The 23,879-nt window shown below is 42.6% G+C and overlaps 1 protein-coding gene across 1 annotated transcript in view; it reads right to left on the bottom strand.

The window, feature by feature from the left end:
• plxnb1b (plexin b1b) overlaps positions 1-23,520 on the bottom strand; it is a 113,093-nt gene extending 89,573 nt beyond the window's left edge. The window contains exon 1 of the mRNA XM_085776577.1: positions 23,446-23,520. The gene's annotated coding sequence lies outside the window, so the exon portion shown is untranslated. The remainder of the gene's footprint in view (positions 1-23,445) is intronic.
• Positions 23,521-23,879: the final 359 nt, after the last annotated feature.

Here is a 23,879-nt window from a genome sequence, read left to right on the forward strand (position 1 = left end):
AAACGTTGTAGCAGTTCATTTTTATGGCGTCCAAATTCTTGCAAGCTTTCTTGGACGACGCCAATTGCTGCTTGCAGCTGTATTGTTCTTATTTAACTTTGACCCAGACTGTGAGGGTGAAGCCTGGAGCTGAGCTGCATGCAGACAGGTTTGAAGTTGTAAGTGCACAGAGCAGTTTGGTGGAACTGGGAGTAAGATGGATGGCTGATAGGACTGAAGTGACGGGGACAGGAAGGATTGTAAGTCTTTCCTTGAATGTTTGTTCCCCTAAATGTGTTTCCTTTTCAAGGATTTATGTTGACCTCTATCAGAGAGTGGGCCGTCGAGTAGAGCAAACAGGCTGAATGTGAGTTATCAGAGAGTCCACAGCAGCTTTACTCTGAGAATTAGTGGAAATGTTAAGCTTTCAGAGACAAGAGGCAGCGGAGCCGTGTCCCTCGGCCAATAGCTCCTTTTAACACCAGGCCAAATGAAGAAACCTTATGTAAGAGCACTCACATTACATCAACCGAATACACTCTCTCATGGTAAGGGGGGGGGGGGGGACTCAAATCCGGATGCACTTCAGCCTTCATGGCTCCTTTGTGACTTCAAAAGGGGGACCGTGCCAATTTCTGTCACACTTCCCATTGTTGGGAACTGTACAGTGACTCAACTGGTAACATGGCATGTTCGCTCACCCTTGCCAAAACCAGTGAGTCACTGGCCAAAAAAGGCCAGTCAAACAACGCCCCCCCACCCCCCCTCCCTCTCTCTCTCTCTCTCCTAACGAAGACCACTGGGAGAGTCCTCTGAAACATGTCCACCGCTCCACATACACAAGGCCCTTTTGAAAGAGCCAGGAGGAGGAGGAGGAGGAGGAGGAGGAGGAGGAGGAGGGGGGGGCTTACTCAACTTAAATCAGGTCGGATTAACCTGGGAAAGAAAAATATCAGTGCCGAAGCTCAGGGGAGGCAGAGATGCATTTTTCCCTCCAACCAGAGGACACATCTTTGAAAAGCAACTACAACTGTCACTCACGAGAAAACAGACTTTGAAAAGAGGCCGCCTGCAGCCGCTGTAAACCCCTAAAATTAGTGAGCACTCTTGACCTGGCGATGAGCAGGTTTGTGTGCACATGATAGCACTGTAATGTTATTCTTTTTTTCCCACACTGGCTTCTTAATTTTGTCCATTCAGTGCAGCTGGTCCCAAACACAGTCAAAAAAAAAAAGAAGAAAAAAAAAAAACTTGGCTCCTCATGGGAGGAAATGACACAGCATCACCCAAACCAGCAGTGCCACCATTTCTGAGGTTGTTAAGCTGTCTGTCTTAAAACTACCACTGACAGTGTGCCTTTGGCCACAGCCGCTCTGTAATTAAATACCAAAAATTTCTCCATTTTTCCCCTCTCTTAGCCTTGGAAAATATATACAGGGTCTAAATACAACTCCTGCCCTGCCCTCTCAGGCTTGCTGGCACAGGGCTGATGCCATCCTGCTTCATTTTTTACTCCCACGTCTGCTCCTTCCAGGTCAGAATGAACCAAGCTTTTTGCTTTGGCCTTCAACTGCAATATCGTAATGGCAGGAGTTGCAAGGTAAAACGTGTCACGGCAACGAACCAGCATCATGGTGCTACAGTGATGCCGCCCAGACCTCAGCAAAAATCACATTGCAATTGAAAAGTAAACTAGAACTACAGAAATCATTATTCACAACACAATCACAACAGCTATCTTTTGTTTACATGCTGTTCTGGCCCAGTTTTGCCAATAAATCCCAGCAGAAAACAAAACAGAGAAGGAAGCTGTGTGATCTCAAGTTTAATATCAAATCGTGCTCATGTTGAATTTCTGAGTGCTACAAACTGCTGTAAATGTGAGACTCAGGATTGTGTGTCTCAGTCTCTGGTGTGACAGCCGTGCGCTTTGCACACCTGCCCCCTGTGACTCTGCTGCTTTTGATAGCTCTTCATTCATTCAATTAAATGGGTTGCCTCTTCACCTTGAGTAACAACAGAGTGAGACCCGCACCATTGAAATTCCTTTAGGTGTTAATCATCTTTTCTGTCTGTACTGACTAAATGCCTCATTCACACACTGTGTTGGAGCACACTGTTCCCCTCACTACACTAAATCACTCCTGTTCATCTTAACAGGCCATTAACAAAAGCCCATAAACAAAAACTCTGCCAGTGTTCCCCCACTTGATGGATAATTACAGTTTATAACGATGAAGATAATGATGGGCGAAACTACCAACTCCTGGAAAAGGATGGGTTACGACCTGTCACAGCTGGCCCCTATAAGCCAAGCTGTCTGATGTCAAAAGTCAAAGTTGTCGAAGGATGAAAGAGGTTGTAAGTTTTTTTAGACAGATATTAACTGATGTTGCTCTGCTCTCTTGTAGACAAGTGTCAGAAACATTGATCTCTGACAAGCAGCTTGGTCAGAGCATAAATCTCATTTATCAGCCATGGAAACAGCTCTGTGAGCCTGATTAGACCAAACAGCTCAACATCATTGGCATTAATGGAATCAGTTGACATGATCATAAAAGAATATTCATTGATCTCTACGATTTTGACACAATCAATCATGACATAAATCAATAAACTGGAGCGGTATGGGATTGTTTGTTTGTGTTGGGAGTATGTAAAAAAGAAAAAGTGGAGATTAAGTGGAGAAGGGGTATAAGCTAATGCTTCTTCCTACTCCTTTTCAAACATGCAAAATGTTGTATCGACCAAAGTGCTTTAAATTTGCTGTATATTAGGCTACTTACATGTTTAAAATAAAGCCTAAATTCATTCATATTGGCATGGCATGCTTTTAAAGTACCACAAAGCTAATGAGAATGGTATTTCGTAAGTGTTAGGAGGTCATTAACCAAAGTATTAGTGTAAGAAACGCTACGACTGGATGATGGTGCTATATTTAGTTACCCATCCTGAGGGGGATCATGAAAGTCCACATAGCAGACAATCCAGCACTTGTTGAAGAAACATTTCACTCAAACACACAAACATCAACTCTCATGGTTGTCAGGGAAACGTTAAATCCAATGTTGTTGTTTTTGGTCTGGCAACCATGACTGCTTGTTCATTTCCTGTCCCTTCAATTTGTTGGGCCGAGGTGTTGGACTGACTCACGCTGCCATCCACAGAGCTGCTGCACCGCTAGTATGACCGACAACAACATCTGAAATCCAGGGATTGTTTAAAGAGTGACAGGCCCCTCAGACTGACAGTGACACAGGTTAATCTCACATTGGACGACTGAACTGAAAGGAAATGGGTCAACGCACATCATCTGACCTCCCCTGCCCCCACTCTGCAACATTTGGCGTCCGTGACCAGACATTACTATAGTGGCTGCTGGGATTTATTGGAACGTTAAAAAGATTTAAATGTCATTTCACCGACTTCTCATTTCAAAGAGACGGGAAGAGAGAACGTGTTTGGTCGGGCTGCAAGACACAAACTGTGGAAAGCTACTAACACATAACAGCTCAACTGTATTTGCTTCTTGTTGTGTGATTCAATTGTATGTAATTGTACGCTTTAGCAGAACTATAGACCGAATCTCCTTGTTGTTTAGGATTCTACTTCCGGGTAGAAAACCAGCACGTAATTTGAATGAGATCAATAGTAACGAACGAGAGTTTAGCTATCTCATATTTTTCACGCCCTATCACCGTTTAGACAAATCTGAAATGATTGAAGAAACATTACTATTTCTGTGTGTGTGTTTTGTGTTGCTATGTGTTGGATTTATTCAGTTTGGGGGAATCACGGTGTCTAGAGAGCATCAGTGGCTTAGCTGACAGGGACAGCTAACGGTAGCTAAGCTAACGGCGGTAGCTAAGCTAACAGCAGGACGTCAGCTGTTAAAACCCTCCCGTTGTGGGACACGACATGAAACTACTCCTGTTAGCTCAGTCATGTTGTAACTCAGATATCCGCTGGAGAAAATATTTTTTTCATGGAGCGTTTATTGAGTCACTGAGCTATTAAAGTTAAACAGGTAGCTAACCGTTAGCCTGGCTAATCTATGATAACCATGACTAATTACAAAAACGTGCACACAAATAGTAATGTTTGTCCAATCACTGGTTTTTTAGACTTTACAAACATCAGATTAGTCTAAACGGTGATATAGTGACATGAAAAAGTAGATATATAGCCTATAGTGAAACTCTCGTTCGAATGCTGGTTTTCTACCCAGAAGTAGTTGTAAACAACAAGGAGATTCGTCCTATAATTGCAGACTGGAGTCTCTGAACTGTGTTGATGAAGGATTAACCCGCAACACTGCCGTCTTGTGAATGATTCAAATGTGGGCTGAATGTTTATTCTACAGTTTGCAGGTGGCATCGGTGGAAAAGGTAACACTCCCTCTGGCTCTGACCTCTGCTTCATCCTCGCTGCCTCATGTTTTCCTCTCTTCTCCTCTCCCTCCCTCCCCGGGCTCAGTAGCCTGGTGAATTCCCCGCCACACCTGTCGAGCACTTTCACACATCTGCAGAGCTCAGAGAGCAGCAGCCACAGACAGATAAAGATCTTCATGTGCAACACCACAAGCTCCGTTAACAGAAATCCCTCACGCAAAGCAGAGCAGAGCAAGGATTAATTGTGAGGTTTGTTCCCGTGTTGCTTTCATATGATGCTCGATATTCAATCGGATATGCAGCGGCTGCAGCGCGATGCCCAGAGGCCGATCAATTCAGATATATCCCAAAGCCACAGCACCACACCCATGATGCCCTTCAGTAATTAGTTCTGCTGTTCAACAAGCCAGACCCCCCTCCCGCCTCCACAAAATGAGGACCAATCAAGTTCCACTGACTCACAAAATTCAATATCAATCCAATAATTGATTTATACAATTCATCCTAAACTAGTTTCCCCTTCCGAATCTGTGTAGTACTACTATACAGCGTTTGTTTTTCCTGCCACAAATGTCGCTGAATTAAGCTCAAAAACAAAATTTCTTTGAATTTCTTTGAAACATCCATCTTTAACGGATCTAAAAGATACTTTCTCACTTGAAAGCAGCTCATTCTCAACCATTTGAAACATGTTGACAGAATCACAAAAACTACATTTAGCTCTGACTGCCGAGAATTATTATAAGTTAAGCATTCAAATCAGTGTTTTGCGTTTTTAGCCAGGTCTGTGAGTAGTTTGATGATTTTATTCATGACTTGAACTGGGAGCATTATGAGTATAGTGAGATTAGACAAGATTTTCCTTTTTTTTTTTAAATAATAATATCCTTTTGAGTGAAAGTAAAACTGTCCCTGTTGTGTAAATCTGCCCACAGATCGCTTCCATCTTAATCTGTCTGATGTGGAAACAGAGGCGAGCTGACACCTGATTCACTCAGAGACACGGTTTCATTTCTGTCTTCTTCATGTGATGTGGAGAAGAAATCGGCTGCTAAAAGAAACTTAAAGCAGAAGTAAGTAATATATTTGTGTTAATATAAGTCTTAAATAGTTATATCTTCCGACAGCAATCACTTACATAGAGTGTTTGGACCGAAACACGGGTCTGTCAGTCACTCTGCTCTGCTCTGAGCCGAGGAGAAAACACAACACAATGTATCCTACAGTTTTTATCCAATGAGGAGAGAGAACGGCATGCAGGGCTGTGTGTGCAGCCAAGGGACGCCGTGAATGTGGTGACGTAGGGACGAGGACTGTTATGGTGCGTTCAAGGAAACGCGTAACTCGTGTTTTTCCGACCTGTGAAGTCGTACCAGTTCGATCTGGTACGAGTTCACGGGTCAGAAGTTACGAGTGGCCGTTATAGTGACTTTCACAGGTAAAACAGGTCGGAAAAACACGAGTGGGTTGCCTGAAACGCTACAAAGTCGTAAGTTGTGACTTGAAGCTGTAATTTACGGTTTCAAAAGCCTACCTGGAACGCAGCATTAGCCAAAACGACGGGATCGCTTACTTCTGCTTTAAGGTGCGCTTGTTTTGTCAATAGACTAATGGCTCCAGCAATTAATTTTGACTCAGGTCCACATGAATCTTTTTACTGCTCATGAATGCACATTTATCCACCGTAAAAAAAAAAAAAAAGTCCCTAAGTTACATTTGCTTAAAAATGAAGCCACAAGCCGTGAAAGGAAATTTCTGAGTTCTTTTAAAAAGAAAAAGTCTGTTAGTGAAAGAAGAATTTGTAAAGTATCAGTATAGTATTATTTGTGTCCTAGTGGTGTTTTGACCATGATGAGAATAATACATTTTTTGTGTGTCCTCCAGGTTTAAAAATATAACTTATAGACATTTGCAGATCCACATGATGGCTTATTCCAACATGAAACAAAGTTAATAAAATAAATAAAATATTTCTGATTTTCTCATCCTACATGCTTATCATGTCGCAAAAAATCCTCTGAGGGACTAATTGCCTCTAATGCTCTTCTAATAACTCTGGCGAGAGTTGATTCAGCGGTTTGAGAAACGCAGGTAAAAAAAATAAATAAAAGTTTAAAACTCTGGATTCTGCATCCAAGTCCCAAGAAAACTTTCACAAGTCTACTGGATCCACAGATTGTAGTTTGTGCACATCCTATGTTACACTGATGAGTAAGTGTTGCTGTTTGCTTTTTACTATGCGGGGCATTGGGTCATGGGGTCTTTATACTAATCAGCTAGTAGTCTCTGATCAATAGGCAGCAGAACAAACATGTGTAATCAATAAGAGCCTGGGGGATAGCGGGGGGTCATGTATGGTCTGATAATGTCCTCAGTATGGTATGGACTGGGTTTGGATTTAGAGATAAGTTTTTTAATGAAACAAGTGTAAAGTACAAGAGTTTTTGAACATTCAGGGTTTTAAAGCATTCCCCTGAAAATTTGGTTTTCCAACACCGATCAATGCAACTATCAGTCAGAGTAACTCGTCACATATTTGGAAGCAATCAACTAAAATTAAAAACATTAGTCTGATGAAGATGAAGAGATTTCCCACATGGTTTAATGCAACCTGTCACACTGGTTTTCCTGCTGTCTGATTTCATCACGCAGTAGCCTATGAAATATGAGATAATGTGAGGAGGGATGTGAAAACATTTCTGACGCATTATGATTGCAAAGGACCCGTGATATTTCAGAATAAAAATCAAAAGAGAAAAGAGCCATGAGAGAGAGAGAGTTTGTGTTCTATAGTTAAATAATCTGAATAATTAGCAGGAGGATTCATCTTTATAAGTTATATTATTAGTTTAATAGCTTCCATACATTCTTTATGAATGGGTCTCACTGTAGGAAATGTCAAAATAGCAATAGCACTGCAATTATGTTTCCTGTTGAATATAAAGATTTAAGTATATCAATTTCTGTTAAATCATCCTCACTTTGAGAGCCTGAATTTGTTAAATAAATAAATAAATACATAAATGTTTAAAATCCACATGGACATGAAACTTGCAACACAGCAAAACTGGAAACACGATAAACGTCTCTGAATATAAAAAACTGAAAACAAGGAGAGCAGAGAATGTGCTGATGACTGCAACACAACAGGTCACTCTCAAAATAGTGAATGGTAACACACATGTTAATTAAGGGGCTGAACTACTCCTGTGGAAACAGTGTCTAATATGTTTCTGTAAAACACAGCCCGCCGTAATGTCAAAACGTGTGTTGAGTCTGTGTTGTAAAACTTTTACGGCTCTCTGTGCTGATCATCTGTCCTGCTGAGGAACACGGGAGGTAAACCAGTAACGCTTTACAGCCTCACTCTTTGTCTGTACAAAGACAAACTAAAGAATGAGGGGAGGCCAGGCTCTGTGGTGCAAAGCTGTTTTTGCTATTTATTTTAGCCAACAATGTAATTATGATATTTTTAGTTTTATTATAGCAGCGCCATGTGTTTGGTTGCAACTGTTGGGAGTTTGTCTGCGAGCCTGTATAGACACCGTTTTATAATCTCCACTGATTTTATGTGTTGTTCAACACTACGCTATTTTCAAATGCCTAAACCACAGGAAATGCAGATAAATACCAAAGCACACCGTAATAGTTAGTTTGGCAGAGTGTTTTCATTCTTAATTTTGATCCCTGCGCTCAGTAAATTCTTGAAATCTTTGTTGTAAGACCTCACAATGCTCAGTCAAATTGAAACCTAAGCTATCCATTTACTGGATACAAGTTGGTGTGGTGACCAGCAAGAGTTACGCTAATAACACGACCGACCGACAGACTGTAAGTCAGCAGCAGAGCAGAGGAGGGAAAATGACAGAGGGAAAAAGTGTGGAAAAAAAGGTAGAAGAGCCCAACCTTTATATAAACATATAGCTAGATATACACAAATAATAAAATGAATACAGTTCTATTAGTGAGTTGCTAACATAAACCCTTGTCCACCGAAATAAGCAGGAATACGCAGTTTAAAAAAAACAAAAAAACATGGGTAAACACACAAATAAAAGCTGATTGAGCCCTTTTCCACTGCCAGATGAATTTGTCCCTCTGTTCGGACTGAGGACACACACAACTGCAAGGAGCGACGTCATTACATGCGCTGACAGAGCACACACACACACACACACTGAGGTAATGGAGAGTGAGTGAGCTACCAGCTGCTGTGCCTCCTCTCTGTTGTGAACTTTGATCAGTGATTCTGTGTTTAAAAAAAAAAAAACTTATTTTGAAGCTGCACTCTCTCCCTGCACATCCACGGTGTAGCTGAGCCGCTTCAGTTCAATAGCACTGTGCTGTCCAGGTGGCAGGTCGTCCCCAGCGTCTATCCTTGAGATATTATTGTCTTCATCCAGGTGTTTAAACATCAATGATGAGCAAAGCTGGAGCCAATGAATGCCTGTGTCTACTGTGTGGATCCATTGCTGACAAATACCTGCATAAGAAGGTCTTAGTGGGTTTATTGACCAGTGGAAAAAAGGTAAAGGTAACATATGATCTGTGATGACAATTTTTGCAAAAGAGAGAGAGACAAGCAAAAGGGGACACAGTCACTTTGGATGGGACAGATCGGACTGGCTTGGATCAGAGTGCTGTCTTCTTACCATCATTGTCATTTCTATACTTGTTAGTATACTTTGTATGCTTGTTAGTACACAAACTTTCTCAGGTCATGTTGATTTACAGTATAAAGGAGCTCTTTGTGTGCATGACTGGTTTGCATAATTGAATTGACCCAATATTCACACTAATGCTAATGAACGTGAGCGTGCTATTTGCATGACAAACAGGATCCGTCTACACTGGCGCAGACTATTTGGTACAAGGTCACCTTCACACTGTCTGGAGAATATTTTACTAAAACCAAAAGAGATTTTACACTTTACAGGTTTAATCTCTTCGTGCTCCAAGGCTGCACAATATGGACTAAACTGTATGACTCTGTATTTGTGCCAAACATCTTCAACTTCAAAACTGTGAGTTCGTCCATCACATTAAGAAGATGAAATGAGTTCAAATTCAGAAAATCTCACAATTCAATTTTGACACCAGAGTTCAGGATTTGATTCTTGATTTTAAAAAACTTGGTTATAATTAGGGCTGGGTATCGGTACTCGATACTTTTCAGGTACCGACCGAAACAACCCAGTACCAAGTAGTATTGAAACTGCGCCTGTCAATCGATACCTGCAATCGATACTTTGTTTACCCAGATCAAGAAAAAAAAGACTGTTTCTATGGTTTTGCTCGCAGCCAATCGCTGCAAGTGTACTTCGATTCAATGCGCGGTGTGATTGGTACACCACCGCAACAACAACAGTTTGTACGGCGGTGAAGCGGGTTCAATGAAGCCCTCGTTACGTAATGAGCGCTCATCTAAACGAGGAAGTCTCCTCTCCCGGTGTAAACTATTACATCAATATTTTCCAAGAGTTTCACACAGAACTTTCTGGTGGAGTCTTTCCATGTTTCTCTTTAAATTTTATTTTATTGAAGGACTATTCATTGCTCATCCCTAGTAAAAAATATTTTGAAAGGGGAGGAGTGGTGACATTCATGTAACTGATTGCCTTCTTTTCACATGATTAGTATCTAATGAAGTTGAAAAAAAGTATCGAATGAAGTACTCAATTGGTATCGGTATCGTGTTAAGGGTACTGGTATCGGTACTGGTATTGAAAATTTTTAAACGATACCCAACCCTAGTTATAATATATGAAGTTAGAGATTTCATATACAGAGGTGTACTGCAACCTAAGCATGTGCACTGCTCTTAACCCCCCAGGTTATGTAGCCTAACCACTGTTTCTACAGTGACAAGTTTACATAGAGCAGTCAACTATGATGTCACACATTGTGACGCAGCATCAGACAAACATCCAGCTCGGTGATACCAGACCAGACCATGGATGTTGTGATCATTGTGGCCTGAACCAGCGGCTGAATGAACACAAGCAGTTTGTGTTTTGAATGGCATCATTTACTTGTGTTGGACAACTAACTAACAGCACATTGGAAACATCCCATGTGCAGTCCAGGCTAGAGGTCAAGCTAAGCTAACAGGACGGGCTATGAAAACACAGCCAACATAGCTTTTTGATTTCCACCAGCACAAAACAAGTGTAACAGACCGACTCCGTCATCATTCTGTGTAAATACATCACAGACGAATCAACTGCCAGAGGAGTCAATGATGAATGAAACAATGTTTTCTGTCTTTTCAACTTTACTAATCAACCATTAAATTCTCTCTACAGCTCAGACGCTACACGCAGCTTCTGGAAACTTTTAAGGCGGAATGTTTTCTTGCATGTTACTCAACGCACAATTGAGGTTTTGACAACAGAAGTGTATGTAAAGCTGGAAGTAATCTGTATCTCATCAAGCTGCTTCTCCTCCAGTTTATAAAATCTAAGATGTGTACAAATGTTGCCTCCAGTGGAGACACACGGCAGGTTGAATGACTCTCTCCTTGCCTTTAGTCGTACCGCATCTCCTTCTCGCTCACAACACAGAGGAGAATCTGGGTGGAAAACCAATATAGTGAGAACCAAACTAACCTCATGTCAAGAAAAATATGTAAAACAGCGCAATTTCCACACAAAAATATATGAATCACATTTGAAATCACAATTCAACACCAGAAATGTAGTGTTTAAAACAACCAGACATGCGACCGCCACAATTTTTATATATGTTTGCTCTCGTGGGACAACTACAAACGTCAATAATGAACTGCTGTTTGAATTACATGACCTTGAGAGGTGGGGCCAACAACACACCAGCACACTCACAAACCCCCTCTGGGTGCTTCATAACCAGAGAAACAGAGGCCTGGTTCATTTGCAGCCAGATTAAAGCTACTGAGGTGGAGCGGGTGGAAAAGATTATTCCTGGTGACCAAGAAAGAAGAAAAAAAAAAGAAAACCCTTAAGCTCTCCATTAATAACAATGAGGAGAGTGTTATTGAGAGCTACCTCGAGGCTCACTGGTACACAGAGGACCAGTATGTTGTAAGCTCAGCAATTACATTACAACTTTTATACCGACATGAGCCCGGTGCTATCTGTGTGCAGACACACACACACACACACACGCAGTGAAATTTGTCACAGTGTGGTTCTGGTTTTATTCTCCAGGATTACAGTTTCGCTAAATGAGGAATGGAACCGCAATTTTCAGATCAGCTTAAGAAATGTCTAAATCAAAGCCTTGGAAATCCAAGGGCAATAGTGCAGGGACCATATAGTGTGACACTGTGTACAGCAGCTCAGCTTATCAGCAAGTAGCAAATGGTGTGAGCAGACACACACACACAGAGACCCAGATGCAGTCAGTTCAACATTAGTTTGAGACGTTTCAGTGGGGAGAGGGAAAAAAAAGGGGGGTGGAGTGCTGTGTCAATGCAAGGACAACAGTGCCCTGTGCCCCTTGACCTCTGTAGGGGGGGGCGTGAATAAGTGTGAGGGTCGATCTGCACCTACTGAATGTTTTTAAATGATTTGTGAGCAGCTTGTAAAAAATAAATAAAAAATACCCGGCTGAGGCAACATGTTTACTGTCAGTTCAAGATGTTACCTGTGGCTGCTGCAGCCGTGTGGTAACGGCAATTAACAAAAAAGTACAGAGAAGCCAAGATAAAACATTATCCATCCAATACTATCCATTTTATACCACTTTAAATGTAATACTTTTAGTTTAACATATTACATCAAGGTCACCTTCTTTGCATCTCATGTTTTTTAGGTGTCAGAGTGCTATAGACTTAATTTAAAGGTTATTAAAGGTGTAGCTTTGTTTACCTTATGATGACCTTATATGTTTAATCATTTGAATAAAAAAAGCATTCACTCAGATGATTGAAATAAGTGCAGGGCTATAAACCAATAGTACTGAGGCAGGGCTAATTGTTGACTCTGATAGTTTGTTGCTTTTACATGACCGACTGTGGGCTGGGAATTTATGACCACGGCTTATGAGACTGTTTTAAAAGGGCACAGCTTCTCTTCAGGTAGGAGCAGTGGTCCACACTTGCATACCTCCACCTAGGTAAGGGAGTTTCCAGGGAACATTGCTCTGCACTTGCGGAGTCCACCAGCAGCTGGATAAGGTCCTGAACTTTTAACATGCCTATCCAACATTTGTCTTTAGTTTTCCATAGCAAACACCTCCCCACCCCCCACCCCTTTTCCCAGGACAGAGGATCCCACACCCCAGGGACTTTGAGGGGAGCTGAGGGGAGGGGGTGAGACGATTTAGGGGGAGCTGTCCTGAGAAAAAGGGCGTTTCTGGGGAAACTGGGGGCTTACTGTTCTCTAAGAGCTTTCATTGTTGCCACTTAGCAACAGTGCGCTGTCGGTATTTCAGAGCGCTGCTTTTCACGCTTGTCTGCATGCCACGAAAAGCCACACACACTTGCATGAAGTGCAAAAAAAAAAAAAAAAGCCCGGTTAGTGTCACCACAACAGATGCTTCTTGTATTGTTGCGTCTTCAGTCAAAAGCCAAAGCTAGCTGCCTGACGTCATATAGATGATATTGAATTTCAAGCGCGCTTGCAAATCCATTCATTTCAGATCCTGAGCCAGAATGAATGGCCACCAGTCTGACTCCGGCCAACGCAATGTGAACAAGAGAAGGAGGTTTCACACCAATTACCGCTCCCTAATTCTGCCTATAAATCTCCCAATTTTCAAAACTTACATCATGTCTCCACTTTGAGGGCGACTTCTCAAAAGTTTATGTTCAAAGGAGATGTTTGGATGCCAGAGCTTGGATGCTCAAGGATATCAGCCAGATGGTGGACACTCCCTCCTCAGCCAAACCCACTCACCTGTGCTTCCTCTGAGGAAACAGAAGAGGAGTCTACAGTCAACACCAGCTGTTTTCCAACTGTCAGACAGGGGAGGAGACAGACTCGCATTTTCCTCTCCCTTTCCCCCTCTCTCCTGTCGAAGTACACCTCACATCTCTAACCTCCACTTCTTCTTCTTCTTCCCTCTCAATCCGCCTCTCTTGTAGGCTGGTCTTTTCAGCCTCCTCTTCAACAAAAGAAACAAAGGAGGCTGGGCCACTTTCCCTCTCTTCCCCTCGGCAGAGATAAGCAGAAGGGGGGGGTACAGGACCTACAGACCACCCCTTTCAAAGCTGCAAAGACCGAGCACAGAAAAAGAGTCTGCACGAATTGCACCATGCAGGTTGATGCAAAAGTTTCTCATTTAACTACGTAGTATAGCAGTATACTTTAATGAACACAATGGGATCTTTCACATTTCTATAGTCTTGTTTCCTCTCATGGTTTCAGCCAGGTCCTGAGAAATCTTCTCATAGTAGTTCTTCTAAAAGGCCTTTTGCCTGCTGTTTGCAGTATTCTCTATAACTGAGTATTCGTTCTCCTGGATGATATTGCTGGTCTTTTTTTTTTTTGTGGTCATCTTGACAATAAACTGCCAGTAACCCTGAAAGTACCTTGAACGTGTGTTAGGTATCACTTCCCAAGCGGTCATTTAGCGCCAGGAACCGATCATCAAAGCGGGTGGACACAGACAGACAGTGGTGGAGACAAACAAAAAGCAGAAGCTGTGACAATGGCCACGTTATGTTATGTGTTGTTAAGTTCCTATAGTGGAAACCAACTGTCTGACCACATGGCACAGCAGCAGCAGCAGCAGCAGCAGCAGCAGCAGCAGCACAGTGGAAAATGGCAGCATATGAAAAGCTGCCAGTATTATAGCCCCACCCCCATCTACCTCACTCCAAGGTCCTTCATGTGCTATGGTAATTATGGTAAATACCAAAAGACGACGTGAAAAGTGCACATGAACACCCTCTCATGTGGTATTTTCCACTGGGCAACTCGTAGAATTTTTTGATGCCCGAGCTGCCGAGATGAGAATAACCTTTGACCTTTTCAACATGGCGGAGAGCAACGCAAGATTCGTTAATGGTAAGCAAGGCAAGCCTTTGGAAAACAGTTAGCAGCACTTTATGTATGTGTGCAAGTACAGTAAAAAAAAAATGCTTTTAAAAAGCTAGCCAAATAGCCAGTGCTAAATCTCCATGAATATTAATATTTACCGTTTGAGTTTTGATAATTCATCTTCTTGCTGTAAGAGATGAACTAGGCAATCCAAGATTGTTTTACCCCATAGATATACAGATGCTGCACGTGTATATATCTATGGTTTTACCCAAGTGACAAGTCTGAATCTGTGTGTCCACCATCTTTATTTTCTCTGTACAACAACAAAAGCACATGAACACAACGCACTGGTAAATACCAGTTCACAAGTGGAAAATACCATCTGTACCATAGCACATGAAGGCAGCATAACCCTCCAGTTAGTTCCCACAGCTGTAGAAGTACAGGAACACACCACACTGACATTTCTATCTAGCTTGTGGAAAACTGATCTTGTAGGCCTACGTTATATTCTTGTAGAAACTAGCTTTATATTATTCTGTGCTCCACATTCAGGTCAATTCACACACCTGTGAGAGACTTTGCACTTATGCGACAGATGATGTCAACAATGAATAATGCATGCCATTTTCATTGTTGCTGCATTATATTGAAATGTTACCAACTGCCAATTACACAACTTTGCAGAGGGAAGTAAAAACATGTCCTTCATCCCTACACACACACCCTCATCAACAACAAATTAGTAGCCTCTCATCTTTGCCATTGCTGAGCTCAGAGCAGTGGACAAATGTCACTGGTGGTGGCAGCTCATATCACCAGCTGTCACTAATTCATGTTAAATTGGTCAGTAATTGTCAGGCCTCAATTAAACATAGCTGTTGTCAGTCTGTGTGCTCTCTGCATGCGCTGGTCAAAGATCCACTCTGTAACACCACAAATTAACTGAGTGTTTCTTTAGCTGCACATAAACAGAGTGAGACGTCTTCTGGAGTGCATGTGTGGAATGTGCATGCGTTACACCTATTGGCTTCTAGTCCTGTGTGGTGGTGACTCTGTCTGCAGAGCCCCCCCCCCCCCCAGCATGCATTTTGGTCTTTTGCTTTGTTTTGTTGTGCACAGGGATGCTTCTGGGGTGGAGAGTGGTGTTTTCTCTCCGGTCCATGACAGAGCTCAGGTGAAGCTGCTGTGTGCAGCACAAGTAGGGGGGCTGCTAGGCCCGGCTGCTAGCTGTCCCGGATGCTAGTGAGTGCTAGCGGCAGATGCTATCCGCCACCGCTAACACCCGCTAGCTTGGCGTTACTTCCACTCGCGGCCCTCCTACTCCTTACAGCATAATTCTCGACACTCCCATTGTCAGCGATGGCCGGGTCCGTTCCAGCGCTTCACTCAGACTGCATTTCCTTTTCTTTGCAGTACTGACTACTGCTGCTGTTGCTGCTGTCAGGGGCAGGAGGCTGCACAGTTGAGCCCGAGAGGAGGGGCCCAGTTTGAATGTTTTGTTTACAAACTGCAATGAACCAACCTCCAGACTCTACCTTTAAGTTAGAATGTGAGCTGACATGAACGGCAGCATTTAAAGAGGAACTAAGCAGGATTTCTCCCGTGGCTATGCTACATTTTTTACCTTAATTAAAAAGGTCCGGAGTAATTGTGATTGTTAACTACATGACTTGTGACTTGTTACGAGTGAGAATGGAGGCTCTCTGCCTTCACCTGGCGTCTCACGGCTGAAAACCAGTCGCCGCCCCGGTGTCCCAGCTCTCGTCTCTGCACAGCGCGACACAAACGCACTCTGTAACCCGTAATCTTTTGTTTATGACGGTTAAGACGGCGGAAAAGCGAGCAGATTTGCATAGTTCCCCTATAAGGGTCTAGCCTCACATCATCTTGTATTAGACAGGATGAGTCAGTGGTGACAGCAGGAAAAAATGTTGAGATGACATATTGCAATTTTCCTTTCTGTGGATGAACTTTCCATTAGCCACATCTAGATGCTTTGAATAACTAGAAATGACATATGGCAAACAAATCTGAACCAGTCTATAGACCTGCATGTCACATTCCTACAACTTGTTCTCTCTTTCTCAGCATATCCAGTCAAGAAGAAGAAAAAAAAACAGGAGGCCCTTATCTAATCTCGAGTCTGCATTGTTCCGTGTTTAGAATTGAACTTCTTCGGCTCCACAGAAAGATGGGAACTGATACGAGACTCCGGGTATGCATGAATGCAGGTGCAAGGGAATACTTCGAGAGGGAGAGCTGCGGAAAGCGTTGAACGAAAGAGTGAATTGTGAGGAGGAAGTAAAGGATGAAATTGCTTCAGTTTTATAGGAGGGAGTAATATATGGAGAGGGATCTGAGCGGTAAAGAGAAAGCTTCTGTTTGCAGAAAGTTGGGAACACAACCACCGTCTGTGCAGCTTTTACTACAGAGGGACCAACTGTGCATATGTGCTGCTCAAAGCAGACTACCGACATAAGTATAACAGCATTATAACAACTACTACACCTCCGTGGTGTCCACATGCTGTCCTTGAGCGCGTCCATAAGGAAGTATAATTGAGGCCTGCTGGTTCTGACCAAAAAATGTTCTATGTGAGCCAAAGTTGAACTCTACCCTTACATTTCATGCACTCAGGAATGCACCTTTGACTTTTTATCACAGACCTAAATATTTTCCAACACATTTGCTTTTTTTTTTTTTTTCCCCCATTGATGTTAAAACCAGGAAAGTTCCAAGTCCACGTCCAGCCGAGCTTTCAAAGTGCTCCAACTGTCAGTCATCTAAAGCCCAAATTATAGCTTCGGCACGTCTGCTGCGTCTGTCTGTGTCCACATCCACACACACACAGTACACACACTCAGCCCAGTTTCTAAGCGGACAATAAACTTACACTTTTACTTCTTGGACACAAGAAGCAACTCCTTCACTCCATTCATGCCCAGTTTAATATCTGACATGCGTATGCCTGCAACCCATCATGTATGTCAATAATAAAAAAGTGAGAGTAAAAAAGAGCCCTTGTGTGGTTCTCAGTCAGTCTAGTTAAGGCTAAGGAGGCAGACTGTGCTTGGGTAAACAATCATATCACGTGTGCTCCTGCTTCAACACTGACCTTAGGCAAACACACCAGCTTCATTCATAAGGGAACAATCGTGGCGCGCACATACTCCCCGTGAGCTGCATGTGGTGGAGGCATGCAGCGGCGTACCATGATGAGTTAATAATTCACACTCTTCGAAGAGTACTTCACTCGCAGCTTCAAAGGGATTTTAATGCAAGCTATTTTACATTGTGCAGCACTTCATGAATCTGGGTCCCCATTTACATATCTGAATAGTGAACAGGCTACCAGTCTAATGAAATCCTCAGGGAATCCCAAGGAGCCTTATCGCTGCTCTCATTATCGAGGAAAATTCTTGTATGTAAAATATGTAAAATGTGGAAAAATCAGAGCATGAACATGTTTGACTTGGAACATAAAGCATAAAACCACCAATTTGATGCATTTAGAACAACTGCTAGTGTTGTCACGTTACCAAAATTATGCCTTTGATATAATACCAGACCTGCTCTCATTCATTGTCGTTTTCAAATCCCATGAAAAATGACACCTGGCTGTGGTGTAACCATAGAGACATCCACACACATAAGACTAGACAATTACAACTCCATGCTCTGCCTCCCTGGTAACCAGAGATCGCATTGGGTAATTCTACCATCTCTCATATTTGCTACACTGTCACTCCCTGAGGTGGGCTTCTGGCCACAAAATGCTCTTTGGATTCATTTGTCGCATCGGAAATTCGTGCACGAGGAGCGAGAAGCGAGCAGCAATAGAGAAGAACAGTGTGTAGACAGGACACAGAGTCAAGGCAAAATCTGTGGGAGTGAATTAACGCAATGCTGATGGATCGGTCATGTGATCTTCATCATCATCATCACTTAGGGCGTGTTAAACTACAAATGCTCCTGAAATAACTTAATATAACATGTCATTGTAATAAAAACTCTTTCAAAATATGAAATCTTTCCTCTGAAAGAAATGAAATGAAATGAAAGAAATGTTGTTGTGAAATTGCCTTGGTTGGAATAAATAAAAAGAAAGAAAGAAAGAAAGGTTTGTTGCTGAAAAATGTGATTTTTTGATTGATCTGCTGATTATTTGTTTCAATAGATCCTTAAATGACATCTTTAAAATCTCACAGCATTGTAAAAAAAAAAAAATTGTACATTGTAACATTTCCTCAATTGTTACTGTGGTGTAATAGTACTTGGTTCGAGTTTCTTCAGGATTCAGTAGAACCCCAAAATTATATTGTTGGTATTAAGTGTTTAATTGAACCACTGTGTATGTGCATGTGTGAGCACATGATCAGTATGGTACCACCTCCGACTCATTATGATCCAGGACACCCCCCCGACATGGTCATTTTGGGAGATTGATTAGCCTATATCTCAGTTAATTGTTCAGCTCTAACCCAAACTACTGTTGTACTGCACCGTGACAGCAGCACCTAACCCTCCGTAGCATTAGTATCCTGTGCAACACGAACATTTCCAAGTAAATCCCACACTACACCGTCAATGTCCAGGCACTTTGAGATTTACAAACTGTGGCGCTCTCAGATGAGGCTATATTTAATGTCTGCTATCTAGAGGTGTCTCAAAATGTGGCAGTGGTATGTTGCGGGAGGGGTATCAGATTCCAGGCTCGTCTATTATCCCTCTGCTCTTGGTTTATACCACCAGTATATTGTCCCTAACCTTGGTGCATCTGCTGCCTCACAAGGCCCCATTAAACAGCCACTTTGATAAGGTTACTGACATAATGCTCAGTGACATAATTAAATTGAGTATTTAATCTGACCATGGGAGTGGAGTAGACCTAGACCCCTGCCGGGCAAGCTGAACATTCAAATGTCGAGCGTCTGCTGCCCTTCCAAATGACTTGTACTTTGATCCCTTTGCTGAATAATCGTCCTCTTCAAAAGGGAAAAGATAAAAGACAGACACTGTCCAACACATAGATTTCCTGTCGGCTGACTTCACCTGTTTGTTTCTGGTCCATAACAACCCAGAGAGAAAAAGAAACTGATTTCAGAATTCAAAGTTACTGAGGGTAAGGTTGGAGAAATTTGTTTCTATAAAAGGTGACCTCAAACCTTGTCTAAAGGAAAATATATTTATTGTGGTTACAAGAGTCGATAAAACGCAAAGCTGCTCGTTTTCAAACAGTCTCTCCTTGAAGGCAGAGATGGTGTTGAAATCAGTGATACATACAAACAGTGGAGGGTGAAGGGCAGGTTAGAAAGGGAGCGTTTTAGAGAGACTTTGTACACCTAAACTATGCTATATAAACCACATTTGTCAGATTGTCTTTTTTTTAAAGTTGTGAAAACCATTGGATGCAGCCCCGTGGTCGTGTTGTCAGAGGTGCGTCAGACCAGAATGTCAGACCGCGTTTGGTGATTCAACAAGCAATAAGCAATTCTGTTGAAGCATGGGTGGATCTATTCATACTAATGCCAGGAATATGTTTATCACACAGAGAGAGGAAATTCAAGCTGCCATCATGCCGCAGCTCATCACATGTAAGCATCACAACTGCATGTTGGATGGTGGTTGTGGAGATTTGCGATCCTCCACCTCCCCACACACCTGTCCCGACACCAAAAATTAGGAGCAGTAGCGTCCAGTTATCTCTGTAACTGATATTGAAAATCTTTTTCTTCTTCCTTAAAGCAGATATCAGTGGAATGTTTTTGTTAATATAAGTCCTAAATAGTCCTATTTTCCGTCAGCAATCACTTACATGAAGTATTTCAGCCTAAACACGAGTCTCTCCGTCACTCTGCTCTGCTGTAACCCGAGGAGAAAATTTTCCTTGTGGGATACAAGTGTTATCCAATGAGGGGAGAGAACGGCATGAAGGGCTGTGTGTGCAGCCAAGGGATGCGCGTGAATGTGGTGACGTAGCACGAGGACCAATTGATGCCTGACAAGGGCGGGGGCTGCTAACTCATGGTGCGTTCAAGGAAACTCGTACTTTGTGTTTTTCCTTCCTGTGAAGTCATACCAGTTCGATCTGGTACGAGTTCACGGGTCGGAAGTTACGAGTGGCCGTTATAGGGAACTTTCACAGACAACAGGACGGTAAAAACACGAGCTACGGGTTACCTGGAACGCTACCAAGTCGTAGTTGTGACTTGAAGCTGTAACTTACGGTTTCAAAAGCCTGCCTTGAACACAGCATTAGCCGAAACGGCCGTGCCGATGATATCTGCTTTAAACGCTCCTTTTTGCATTATTTACACAACTATTTCTGACATTTTTCAAGAGTGCAACACCGTGAATGTCTCTCCAGCCACCTTTTCACCTTCCATAACAACAATAAACACTAGGTTAGACAACGTGTCTCACAAATGTTGTGTTCACACGTGGCCTGACCCCTTACTGAACGGCTCAGTTCACATACTTAATCAACATCCGAGCTAACGATCTAGTGCCATCAACACCACCCGCGCCAGTCGCATGCAGATCATCAAACCACTGCGTCTCTCTCTCCACCTGTTCATTACCAGACTGATAACATAAATGTCACAGCTGATGCTAAACAAGACCAATCACGTGAGTATTCCCCCCGGGATGGAAGATGCTCGTTTGTTTAAAAGCGAGGCGGACATGATGAAAGGTTTTAACACCACATGCTCCCTGCAGTCCCTCCAGCTGCCACATACACACAACAAGAGCAACCTACACCCAGGTCTTCACCTTTTGATGTTAAGCATCAAATGTTGACAGCTATTAAGCTGCTCTCTTAATTATAAGATTAGAAAAAATGCCCAATTCCTATTATGGAAAAAAATGTGTTCATTTTGATCCTGAGAAATAAAAAAGGTTGGCGCCTCGATTCCGAACATAATAAGCTTATTTACTACAACTGCATTTTTTATTTCTCTGATAAAACACGACAGAAGAAAAAACAAACAACTGGCCCTGAAATTCTGCTTAATTTTCTGCAGTTTCTCTTTTCTGAAACGACTGAAACAACAGTGAAGCCTTCAGAAAGTCAGACATTCGCACACCAGGAGGGGTCAAAGGTCAATTAACAAGCCCAGACAGCTCTGGGTCCTGATGTCTGACTTTATGCAGGCGCAGGCACAGGAGCAGGAACATGCTGGCTGCTGGTTCTGCTAATAAAGAGTCATTCACTTCAACACAAACATGTGCTTCACTCTGCGCTCGAAGACAGCACTTAAACATGCTTCCTAATTACATACACTCGATGTCTGGCTTTATCTATACTCTTCACACTCATCTAGTTTTTTGTGGTTGCAGATTATCTTCATTTAACAACTTGAAAAAAAGGGAAATTGATGAGTCCACCACTAATTGATAAACCTTGATACAATGATAAGCTGCTGCTGTCAGAAACAACCTCATTACGTGGGTGTGTCGTGTCGGCCTTAAAAAACACGCTCACAAGCGAAAAACTTGAAAACTTGCGCAGACAGCCCCGTGAGCGAATCCAAAATAAAAGAGCAATCATCATCATCATCGTCGTCATCATCTGGAGGGGATATGCCATCTCATTTCCTGGCTTATACTAAGCCATCAATTACGTTATGAGGCAATGGGAGCAGATGGCCATGTTGTGGTGAAGAAGGCACCACACTGTGAGAGAAAGACAAGCACCCATGGGACACAAAATCACAAAGGTGCACTTACTCTCAGCAGGGTTTCCACCAGATAACAACACAGAGACCTGCATTTAACCTTTGACCTTACAAAGCACAATTATCACCAGCGTGATTCTCACCTGATTATTACTTATTGATTATTTGCAGTTAATGCAGCTGAACAAATAAGATAGCTTCATTATAATGCATGGCTGGAATACAGCAGGGCTATTTATCACATCGTTTTGCTCTGCAAGTGATATTGTGTTTTATCAGCAGGACTGTGAACACATCATGACAAATTTTGAATATGTAAAATAAAAAATACTTGATGCTGACTGACTGGCTTTTCTGATCAATTCTGCAAAAACACATGATAATTAGCTACATAAAAAAGAGAAGATTGATTGATATCTCTCTGTTTTACACCTGGCAGAAGAATACACATTCACCGAGGTGTGAAGGGGGGTGTGGGGGGTGTTAACAGCCAACGCCTCTGACTACTTCAGTGTTTAAAAAAAGAAAAAAGAAAAAACGCACGTTGTTGAAGAGAAATAAATGAGAGAGAAAAGTGCAAAGCTAGAAAAATCTCCTCTGGTCAAAGTGGACAAATTCTTCCAGAGACTAAGACCGCAGGGTGCGTTGGCTCTGCTGCTGTGCTTTCCCAACTCAGTAAGTTCACTATCACTTGTTTATTCCTGTATATTTTCTTTTCCTCTTTGCATGTAAATACCGTAAAACCACGGGTACTAAATAATTCAGATTAGAGGAGAGCTCTGGCGTCTGGAAGCGGACGACGCCTATGGGGATATAAATGGAGAAGTTATCTAACTCCAGTGAAGCTCTCACCACCACCACCAGCAGCAGCAGCAGCAGCAGCACCACCGTACCAGTTACATGCAGCGCGTCAGTGGGCCAACTTGGATTTAGCTCCGGCTGCTGCTATAGTGGTGGTGTATCCAACTGTTGAACAATTTCTAGAAGCAAAAGAATGAATAAAAACCAAGTGACAGAACAGAGACCAAGCTTTGGTTTAAAAAAAAAAAAAAAAAAAGTTGTTTCAATAATGTTACAGCTTGTGTTGCAGCAGCACAGCAGGACTGAAGCTGGTTCATTTTGAAGGGAACAAGTGGGGAAAAGAAGAGAGTTTTCACTTATAACAAGGGTGGGTTTGTCGAGTGCAGGCGGACACACACACACACACACACACACACACACACACACACACACACACACACACACACACACACACACACACACACACACACACACACACACACACACCACACACACACACACACACACACCACACACACACACACACACACACACACACACACACACACACACACACACACACACACACACACACACACACACACACACACACAGGCTGCTACACAAACACACAGTCCCACTCACCTTGCTCACGGTGCAACTCTCAGTTCACGCTGTTTTCTTTTCGTTACTCCGCCGGCGATAACGCGAAGAAAACAAGTTTCCACTGGGTTTCTTTTTCTTTTATTGATCGTCTCCACTCCACTGGTGTCCGTGAACGCAGCCAAAAAAAAAGATAACGTTATTATTATTATTATTCCTCGAGGCGGGACGCGGGGACGGAGATCACAGATCCCCCCGGTGTCGGTCACACCACCACCACCACTTGCAGCAGCAGTGGGGGGAGAAAAAAAAATCAAAGAAGGATAATGTTGTCCTACCTCTAGCGCATCAAAGTTTCAATAACTATATCGCACACCTTGTTGAAACTAAAAAAAGCGCAGTTATTCCGTGCAGTTGCAAGAAGTAAAGTGTAGTTTTGGTTTCTCCTCAGCGGGGCTCGGTCCTCACATGGAGCC

Source organism: Trachurus japonicus, chromosome 5, assembly GCF_045865225.1.
Source record: "Trachurus japonicus isolate A0001 chromosome 5, Traja_1.0".
NCBI lineage: Eukaryota > Metazoa > Chordata > Actinopteri > Carangiformes > Carangidae > Trachurus > Trachurus japonicus.